Below are 9,221 nucleotides of genomic sequence, written 5' to 3' on the forward strand. Positions count from 1 at the left end.
GGATTCTGTCAGTGTTTTGATCTGTTCACCATCAACATTGCGTGCAGCAGCAACCACAGCCTCCCAGACACTGTTCAGAGAGGTGTACTGTTTTCCCTCCTTGTAAATCTCACATTTGATGATGGACCACAGGTTCTCAATGGGGTTCAGATCAGGTGAACAAGGAGGCCATGTCATTAGTTTTTCTTCTTTTATACCCTTTCTTGCCAGCCACGCTGTGGAGTACTTGGACGCGTGTGATGGAGCATTGTCCTGCATGAAAATCATGTTTTTCTTGAAGGTTGCAGACTTCTTCCTGTACCACTGCTTGAAGAAGGTGTCTTCCAGAAACTGGCAGTAGGACTGGGAGTTGAGCTTGACTCCATCCTCAACCCGAAAAGGCCCCACAAGCTCATCTTTGATGATACCAGCCCAAACCACTACTCCACCTCCACCTTGCTGGCGTCTGAGTCGGACTGGAGCTCTCTGCCCTTTACCAATCCAGCCACGGGCCCATCCATCTGGCCCATCAAGACTCACTCTCATTTCATCAGTCCATAAAACCTTAGAAAAATCAGTCTTGAGATATTTCTTGGCCCAGTCTTGACGTTTCAGCTTGTGTGTCTTGTTCAGTGGTGGTCGTCTTTCAGCCTTTCTTACCTTGGCCATGTCTCTGAGTATTGCACACCTTGTGCTTTTGGGCACTCCAGTGATGTTGCAGCTCTGAAATATGGCCAAACTGGTGGCAAGTGGCATCTTGGAAGCTGCACGCTTGACTTTTCCCAGTTCATGGGCAGTTATTTTGCGCCTTGGTTTTTCCACACGCTTCTTGCGACCCTGTTGACTATTTTGAATGAAACGCTTGATTGTTCGATGATCACGCTTCAGAAGCTTTGCAATTTTAAGACTGCTGCATCCCTCTGCAAGATAGCTCACTATTTTTGACTTTTCTGAGCCTGTCAAGTCCTTCTTTTGACCCATTTTGCCAAAGGAAAGGAAGTTGCCTAATAATTATGCACACCTGATATAAGGTGTTGATGTCATTAGACCACACCCCTTCTCATTACAGAGATGCACATCACCTAATATGCTTAATTGGTAGTAGGCTTTCGAGCCTATACAGCTTGGAGTAAGACAACATGCATGAAGAGGATGATGTGGACAAAATACTCATTTGCCTAATAATGCTGCACTCCCTATATGTGTATGTGTGTGTCAGCTTCTGCTGCCCTTTATTTCACCCTTCACTTCATCAGCTAAACCTTGTAACCTTTCCACCAGACAGAAGGCCAGCACGTACACAAATGAAACTATGTGTGTGTATGTGTGTCTCGTCCTTAAATGCTCTCTCAACTCACCCGTTGCACTTCTGACCTTTCACCAGAACAGAGGCTCATCCTTACATGTAATAACCTAACTGGAACTATATATATAATATGTTGAATAAATGTTTTAATCAAGAGCCTCTACTAAAAGCTTAATCCAAAGATATAAATGCATAATAAAATAACCTGCTCTTAGCTTGCACTCAGACTCTGCTTTCAGTTTCACTTTTGCAAAGCATGGCTTTTCCTGTCTCCTTTTGCACAGAGTATATTTCCTGTCCCTGCAGTCTACACAGAAACATTTAAGATTATAGGAGCATTGAAAAGCATTTAGAATTATAGATTCAACTCAACAGTTTAAAGTGGTTCTTCTTGGACCTGTAATAAAAGCTTAATTGGGTGCCAATATGTTTAAACATCTGAATGCAATATCAATATTTATAATTAATGAAATAGTAATAATGATCATAAAAATAGCAGCAAATAATAGCAGTAAAATATTTCTACTCTTCACAATTCGCATAGCCGGCAATAAGTCGGACTCGTTCCCGGTGGGTGATGGGCTCTGCCAGGGCTGCCCTTTGTCACCGATTCTGTTCATAACTTTTATGGACAGGATTTCTAGGTGCAGCCAAGTGGCGGAGGGCTTTCAACTAGGTGGTCTCAGAATCTCATCTCTGCTTTTTGCGGATGATGTGGTTCTGTTCGCTTCATCGGGTGATGGCCTCAAGCTCGCACTGGAACAGTTTGCAGCCGAGAGTGAAGCGTCGGGAATGAGGATCAGCACCTCCAAATCTCAGGCCATGGTTATCAGCCGGAAAAGGGTGGAATGCCCACTCCGGGTTGGGGACTTAGGTGCGCTTCGCACTAGCGTAACTCCTCGACCATTTGGGCAAGAGAGACATTTCAAACGATGACTAAAAGACGAGAAAACAAGCTTTATGGTGCATCATTAGGAAGCACGAGCTGCGACGGTCCAATCACATGTAAGAATTGATGACTCACGAAGCAGAGTGACGGGTGTGGAGAAGTGGCAACGCCCCCAAAAGGCCTGGATATTTAAAAAACTGAGTGACCTAGGCCCAAAAACCTTATTGTACATATTTAGTATAGTTCATATTTAAAGTTGATGTTGTGTTACATTTTGTTCCTGTTGAATATCAGTTTCCACTTAGCTATAAATCTGAAAAAACAGAGTCCGATTTTTATTTTTTTCCACTTGTTGTTTCATTGTCACAACAATACAGTAATATAAAATGACTGCCAGATATTGAAAGCTGAGGTTATTCTGAAAAAAGGGGCAAAAGAATTCCCTTATAATATGATTTTTAGCCCTTTTGCAACCAAAATTACCAAATATGTCCAGGCGGCCTAAATGATGCTTGGTCAATAGCGCCCAGATTACTTACATAGACAACTACTTCTGTGCAACTGATATAAGATGCTGTAAGCCGAACACAGCTTCAACCATCTGTTTGTTGAAAAATAGTAACGCAACTGCACCACATTTTCTTGTTAGTAACGGTAACGGCGTTGTAACGATAGGAATAGTAATGAGTTACTGGTTACTGAAAAAAGTAACGCCGTTAGTCACGCTGTTACTTAAAACGCCGTTATTCCCATCACTGGTGATGTTTCAGATGAGACACGTGAATCTTTGGTGAAAACTGCCCAGGTCCGAGTTACGGAGGGATGTTTCCTTGTGTGAGGTATTTCCTGTACAAATGAGTATCTCGAGCTTCATGTTTGTTAAGGGATTTTATTAGGATTTTAGGATTTTTATTATGTTATGCTTAAAAGTACATTTCATTATCTAGATGTGTTTGCTCTTTTAGTATTCAGCTTAAATAGAGAAGTTACGCTCTGTTCAACAGGAAGCCTGCACACAGCACAGTTCTATTTTATCTCTTCCTGTACGTCTCTGAGAAGGACATGTGTCCTAAATAAAAATCCCAAAATCCTAAAAAATCTCTTCACATTCCCTCCTGTTGTACATATGTATATGTACAGTTCATAGCTTATTGTATCAGTCTATGGTAACAATTTTAGCCAAGACATCATAAAACAGTGGGTTTCGTGAGTATGTTATATCCAAGTGTCTATCTCATTATGACCTTCTTCATCCTGTGACAGGGTGATGCAAGCATGAATTGACAAACAAGGTATGACACATGAAGTGTAAAGACACAATAACAGTATTATAACACCAACAAAAACAAGTCCTTTAATCAGCAGGGACTTCCAAGAGCGGCTTAAAAGCCACGTAAGCCAGTCTTCTGTGTTTGCGGCATAGTCTCGTTGTTGTGCATCCCGAAGTTGTCTGAGTGTTTTCAGGGCATCAGTCATGTTCGATGAGTGCACATTATCTGGAATGTATGTGCAGCATGTGTTGCTAAAGAGGACACCTTTCTCCTTTCTCGGCGAGAATCATGTCCAATGCTACCCTGTGTTGCATTACTGCAATGCGCAGAGCATCAATCTCCTGATCCTGTTCATCGTCGATTTTACATGAAGCATTCAGAACCTTTTGTCTTTCAGTCCAAAATTTAAATTCCCCTGGGACATCGGAACCCCATATGGAATCATGCTGCTTGAGGTCTGGGGTGCTTCGCCTTTTCCTTGTTGTTGACGTTGAAGTTGACGTGGCGTCCATGGTTATCTTGAAAGTGTGGTCAGATATGAAAATGGGAGCGCACTGACCTGTCCAATTCCCAGGAAGGATATCCCAGGCCATCCCTTGCACCCAGAAGGTGCCATTTGAGATGTTGCTGCTCTTCACGGGCCCTCCAGGAGCGTGTGTCTGTACTGCTTTGCAGTTGGTGGTGTTTCCCATTGGCGTGGATCCGTTTTCTTGGCGGTAGCATAGGCTGTGGCTCAAATTCCCATTGTTTTCAAGAAAGACTGGGAATGATTTAGCCTTACTTCTGTGCTTCACTTTCAGGTCAACCCAGAACCATTCGTCACATGTGCCGTTTCGTAGTCCTATCTGGAGAGGTTCCTCATGGTTGACCACGATTCCCTGGAATTGATGCCCACGGCTGGCGTAGCTTGCGGCACACTTTGCTTGAATTATGTCCATTCCCTTCGCATACAAGGGGGCGTATTGTGTCGTTGGGGGCATATAGGTGCAAACATAGCAGTCTTTTCTGGGTGTGATGTCATGTATATATCGATACCATGCGTTGTTCATCTTCTTTCTTTCGGGTGAGTGTTAAGAAACTCACCAGGAGTGCAACATTAGCCACTAGGAGGACGAGTGTCTTCATGATGACCAGACACACCTGTGACCTCTGATGAGTAGACTACTGACAAGAAGAAGAAGGTGGGGTATACCCGATCAGCCCTCCCTCCACCAATAGATCACCATACAGGAGTTAGGGGTGTCGGCGTCTAAACGTTTAGGTTGTCACTCACTTTTTTGCAGTGGCTTTGATGGATCCAGGACGGTCTTTCTGCTATTTTGCAGGCAGTAGGTGGACCTTCCCACCTTGGTGAACTCCAATTTTTCCTTTGGAGTACTTTGATCAGGATCCGATCACCTGGTTTCAACCTGCAAGATACTGGAGAGTTGTTTAGAACAATCTCTTTATTTTCAAGTAATTTAGTCATCCATTCGGCTAGTGTAGTTTCTCTTATTGACTTATCTATAGGTTTATCTATAGGTTCACTTGAATGATTTCAAAAGGTGTGAGTTTCTGAGAACTTTGTGTCAGTCTCATCCACATTTTTACCAGGCCTATACACTCAGGCCATGGTCTCCCTGTTTCTTCCATGCATTTTCTCAGTCTCTGTTTTATTTCCTAGTGCTTCAGAGACCTTACTGATTACTTCATTAACAATATGTGTCCCATTGTCTGATCTTATCAGAGTGGGGATGCCATATATTGAAATAAAATGGTTGCACAAACATTTTGCTACTGAGATGGCGTCTGCTTTTTTACTGGATAGATTTCTGGCCATTTTGAGATCACGTCTATGATCACTAGAGCGTATTCTGAGCCTTGGCATTCATTTAGCTCAATAAAACTCATGTGGATTGTATGAAAAGGATGAGGTGGTGTGCATTATGTGCATTATGTTTTTGGCAAATCATGCATGTTCCGACAAATTTCTGAGATTTTATCTACCACTCCTACCCCCCCTCCTGCTGACAATAATGCTGCTGATATGTGTAGGGACTTTGGTTTGCTATTACGAGTCATCAAACCACTTTCTAGCTGTGCTCCACATTTTAACCACTTCTTTTGTTCTCTAGTTGGTGCGGCTTTCTGTTCGTTTATAAGCACATCAAGTGGTATTTGCATTGAGGAGTCAGACATTAATGTGTCTATAGTTTGTTGTGCTGCTGCTTTTGCGGCTTTGGTCTGCCAAGTTATTGCCTTTAGTGACCTCTGAGCAGCCTTTCTGGTGTGCAGCACATTTACAAAATGCTAACCGTTTTGGCAATATAATTACTTCTAATAGTGTCTTTAGAAGATCTCAAAGTGTTGCACAGCTGAAAAAACATACTGTCTGTCAGTGTATATATTTATATCTTGGCCTGCGTGTGTGAGGATGTCAACGGTTTTGCTTCTACAACTCTATCTGCTGTGGTTACTGCATAGCCTACACAGTTTCGTCCTAGGCTGAACCGTCTACAAAAACATCACTGAAACCAGCTTCAAGTTACTGAATGCTTCTTCCGCTTTCTTCTTTGTAGATGCAACACTACATTTTGACTTAAGGCATTGTAGGCAATTCCTATTTCTCAAAGAATTCATACATCTTACATATTTCAAACTTTTAAGTTAGGAAAAACTTTGCATTGCTTATAGCTCATAGCTCACAGCTCTAAAACTCGTCATTGTTAAATCATGTGCCTAATCATTATATGTCACTGTGATCCACAAGTATGATCACAAATTTGTTTTCCAAACTTACAAAACAAACAAACAAAAACAAAAACAAATTGCCTATGGCATCAAGGCTTTGCGTTCATATTAATTGAGTGTAAGCTGCTTTCTTCATTGCAAGTGTTTATTGCCATAATAATTCATGCATCATATCACTGAGTTCTAAGTTCAAATTATCTCCTCTGACCCTTTCCAGAAATAATTTCACATATAACAATTTGAGTATGTGTTGTCTATTCATTCTATTCATAGAGTCTATTCATAGAGTTCTGTTTCTCTCTGTGGGCTGTCTTGACACACCACAGGCACACATATTTCCTGTTTCTGCAGACTAATCGAACTCTTTTGTTTCTCTTTGTATTCATAGTCTATAAAACCTCTTTAATTCTACTAAATCTTGATCTAAAAACGAAACACCTTATTTCACACACACTTTTAAATTGAGCTCTTTCAGACATCAGGAATCATCACACACACTGCCTTTTCTCTCAAAACTCAAAACTTCCACTTCCACTATGAACCTTTGTAGTGTTATTATTACTTATGTTTTATTATTTTTGTACAAATCACACCCAATCACTCAAAACCTACTACTCACAGCATTTACACAGTTAAAATCACTCAAAATAGGCTTTCATACGAGTATTTCAGACATGCTTTTCAAGATATATAGAGGTCACTCACTGTACATCCACAGTAATGAATTCAAACTCTATTTATACAATTGTAGTGAACAAAACCAGCATCTCCATGCGCGTCACCGCTCCTCATTAGCTTGGTAGTGACCACATATTTAATTCAGCTTCTCATTAGTTGTTAGTATAGGTTTGCTCTTCATCCTAACGAAGTCTCATCTAAGATGACAGGTTTACGAGCAGGTCAAGTGTCTCTATGCACCTGATTAGTGTAGTTAATTCCTTATTTTCTTCATCTCATATCACATCATTGTACTGAGTTTGAGCAAACCTTGAGCTTGAATCAGACTACTTTTAACAATCATTCACCTCATATCATAACTGACTGTATGTCATTATTAGTGTTATCATTGTATTGTTTTTCCTTTTTTGTAACAGCAATAGTATATTACAATACACTACTTCACTACTTTACTACTAATATACAATAGTATATTAGTTTATATTTTATTATGTATCCATCACGGGTCTGTGTGAATCTGCAAATCACACCTTCCCAAGCTGGAGACATTTTCCTTGGTTGAACAATGACACAGCCTTAATATGCCTTATGCATCTCTCTTTTTTATTTGATATATTTTCGTGTGAATTATCTGGTTTCACGCATTCTATTCATTCAGCTTGGTTGTCTTCCCAATTTTGTTTCATTGTTAATACCAGTTTACAGGTTGTTAACCTTCCTATTATCTCCTATTATCATGCTTATCACTAGATAAGCTTTGCTTTAATTTAAGTTAACCTTAATTTAACCTTTTGTTTATTCCACTTCATTCCACTTTCCATGCTTTAAAATATTACAGCTCTTGTGTACTCTTTGTTTTCTTTTTAGCTTCCTTTTCAATATTTATTTCTGCTTGGAGGGTTTCTTATAATTTAGCCAATGCATTTTCCCTCCCACGTGGGACATTTAGTTTCCTTTGGATTTCTCCATCTATATGCACTAATTTGTCCGGCACCTGGACATTTCTTTCCTAACCACTGCTCGTCAGCAGTGAGTTACCCATTTTAATCCTCTTAATTTTATTTTAATGATTTACAGCTACACAACTGCGGCACCTTCTCTGGCACGAGAATCGAGAGAGGTAGTTGACACGGCCTTCTACTTTCAAGCTATTCTTGAAAGCGGTGTCAACACGACCTGTTTCTCTCTTTTCACCAGTACTTGGGTGGCCAACAGCAAACAAAACAGTGGAATAGTTCAGCCTCCTTATTGTGCTGTAAAATCAACTTATTCCACCAACAAAAATAAAACAACAACAATACCTTTTCAACGCGTACTACGTCTTATGGACCAGGTTTATCTAAAATAGCTTCTAGCCCCTTTTTCAGGCGAGCGTTTACATTTAGAAATCCCCCTAAAATAGCTTCTAGCCCCTTTTTCAGGCGAGCGTTTACTTTTAGGAATGCTACCAACCCCTCTGGGCGAGCCGAGCCTAGACGTTTTACGCGAGGTGTCTGAGTGTTAATATTCACCTGGTTGCTGCCGGTCTCTCAGGTCTACCTCATCGACCCCCACCGCCGTGGACCACTTATAAAAACGCTGGCCAGAACCCGAATGTCACGTCTCTGGACTTTATATCCTCTACCTAGAGAGGAGCTGTCGACAGACTTCAGCGTGGGCTTCTCACGGCGTCAGGACTCGGTGAGGCTTTCCTGTGGGATCTCACAAAAATGCTGTGTCTCATCCGGCTCGAAGGACCAAGAAATGTCAGGAGTTTTCCTGTTATGCAACTCAGGTCAGAATAAAACGCTCAGACAGGTTTAACGTGTACACGGTCGAGACTCAGGGAGACTCGCACTGTGCAATAAAAAGAAAGAGTCTTTATTCAGAGAGCACATACAGGAAGAGAGAAAATAGATCTGCAGGCTTCCTGTGTAACTTCCCCATTTAGGAGTCTGCACAGAGTTGCAGAGTTTAAGCTGAATACTGAAAAGAGCAAACACATTTAGATAATGAAACGTACTTTTAAGCATAACATAATAAAAATCCCAAAATCCTAAAAAATCTCTTCACAACATGCTACACAAATATGCTTGAAGTATAAATAAAGCCTGACAACTGTTCCAGGGTGCGAGTCTCCGCTGAGTTCTCACCCGTATGCACATTAAACCAGCAAACCTGTCTGAGTGTCATTTATTCCGACCTGAGTTGCACTGCAGGAAAACTCCTGACATTTCTTGGTCCTTCGAGCCGGATGGGACATAACACTTTTGTGTGACCCCACAGGAAAACCTCATCTAGTCCTGATGTCGTGGGAAGCCCGCGCTGAAGTCTGTCGACAGCTCCTGTCCAGGTACAGGATAAAGACCAGAAGCGTGAAATTCGTGTT

Source organism: Oreochromis niloticus, linkage group LG10, assembly GCF_001858045.2.
Source record: "Oreochromis niloticus isolate F11D_XX linkage group LG10, O_niloticus_UMD_NMBU, whole genome shotgun sequence".
NCBI lineage: Eukaryota > Metazoa > Chordata > Actinopteri > Cichliformes > Cichlidae > Oreochromis > Oreochromis niloticus.